The following is a 1861-nucleotide window of genomic DNA, read 5'->3' on the forward strand; positions in this document are numbered from 1 at the left end:
GGCGGGGGGGGGCCCCCGCTGGGATCGATGCAGGCGGCCGCCGCCGGCTGGGCTCTGCGGGCTGGCACCCGGCCCGGGCAGGGCCCACCTCCGCTTTTCGGGTAATTAATTTATAAACAGGCGGCGGCGGCGGCCAGGGCTGGGGCTGCTCCAGGGAGGGGGTGGGGGTTGGGGAGTGGGAGAGGAGGAAGCCTCAGTCGGAGCCCGGGCGTGAGCAGGATGGAGGGACCCGGAAAGGGAGCAGAGTGCTAGACGCCTCGAGTGTGCACTGCTACCGGGAAGGGAGTCACCTGGGCATCGTCTGTCCAGGGATGGGACCCATTCCCACTCCTCCAGGAGCAGGCCTGCGTCCTCACTCTAGGGTCTTTGCACAACGCCATGGCCCTCAAGCCTCTCTGCACCCTTGATCTCCAATAACCTCCGAACTCCTGTCAACATCAACATTCGGGCACCCCAGAATCCCCTGAGAGGGAGGCCTTTCCCTCACTCCCACTGCACCCCCACGTCCCTTTCAAATGCATACCTACCCCTCTCTCAATACAGGTGGGTGCTTCCCAACCCCCATTCCCAGTACCATATAAAGCTAGTGGCACTGTAAGGATTTGGGTCTGCCCTGCCCTCCTCCCAATCCCCATTCCCAGCACCATATAAAGCTAGTAGCACTGTAAGGATTTGGGTCTGCCCTGCCCTGTGGCCTTTGTGCATCTTTCTGTCCCCATGACCAAACAGCAAGGTGGCTCTTAGGGCATGCTCTCATCAGCTCCTGGTCTCATTGGCCAGTGTTCTATGCTCACCAGGTTGGGTAGTGAGAGCCCTGGGGGAGCCTGGCCTCTGGGCCACCACTGACCACGCCCACCCCACTCCCAGATCTCCTGAGGGTCCGGCAAGAGGTGGCAGCAGCCTCTGTGAGGAGCCCCAGTGGCCTGGAAGTCCACCTACCCTCATCCACAGCAGGTCAGCGTCGAAAGCAGGGCCTGGCTCAGCACCGAGAGGGCACTGTGCCAGCTGGCACCCCATCCTTCTCAGACAGGTACTGGGATGCCCACATCAGAAAAGGCCCCATATTCTCTTTGCTTGTTTCTCAGATACACCTAGCCCCTGGTTTCTGCAGGTCATGTCCACAGCCTGCATCTGCCTTCAATCGTGCACACTCTCCTCCCCCATCGCAGTCACGCTGCCATGTTGGTACCGAGAGTGTGCCAGGCAGTGTGCTGGCCCTGGGTTCATGGTCTGCAGAAGTGTCCCAACGTTCGCGAAGCTGGTAAGAGGCCTAGCACACTCCTGGAGTAGAATGTGGGGGGAGGGGCGACGACCCCTCCGGGCAGGGTGCTAAGGGTGACTGCACTTTCTGTAAGCAACTGTGGGACTGGCTGAATCCAGGTGCTCCAGAAACAGCTGAAGGCTTTGCTCCCACGACAGGTAGGTGAGGGGGCTAGAGGCAGATTGGGGGAGTCCGTGGAGAGGAGGGTGTGGATGGGGCAGAAGACAGAAGACGGGAGCAGCTCAAGGTCTGGAAACCCTGAAGTCGGCTGAGAGTTGGGGTAGGGAGCCCCCGCCCAGGTCCACCTGCAGAGGCCGAGGGGTGAGCGAGCTACGGGCCGGGAAGGGCTGCGCGGCTCTCCTGCCCGGCCCCAGGGCACAACTCCCAACACCGCCGCGTCCCCAGCCCTCCGCCCCCACCCCCAACCACCGCCAGCGCTACTTGCAGCTGCCTCCATCGCCTCCAGGATTGCAGCTAATTGCGCCCCCCGCCCCCCAGCCGCACGGGGTCCGCGGGGAGGAGGGGGCGGGGACCCGGCGCGCCCCGCGCGGTGATTACCGCTGCAGCCGCCGCCGCCCGCCTGGTCCCCGCCTCCGCGCC

The 1861-nt window shown here is 63.6% G+C and overlaps 1 protein-coding gene across 1 annotated transcript in view; it reads right to left on the bottom strand.

The window, feature by feature from the left end:
• The window catches only part of SAMD11 (sterile alpha motif domain containing 11), a 21177-nt gene that overhangs the window by 4047 nt on the left and 15269 nt on the right, over positions 1 to 1861 (bottom strand). The gene's annotated exons all lie outside the window — the stretch shown is intronic.

This window comes from Suricata suricatta, chromosome 8 (genome assembly GCF_006229205.1).
Source record: "Suricata suricatta isolate VVHF042 chromosome 8, meerkat_22Aug2017_6uvM2_HiC, whole genome shotgun sequence".
NCBI lineage: Eukaryota > Metazoa > Chordata > Mammalia > Carnivora > Herpestidae > Suricata > Suricata suricatta.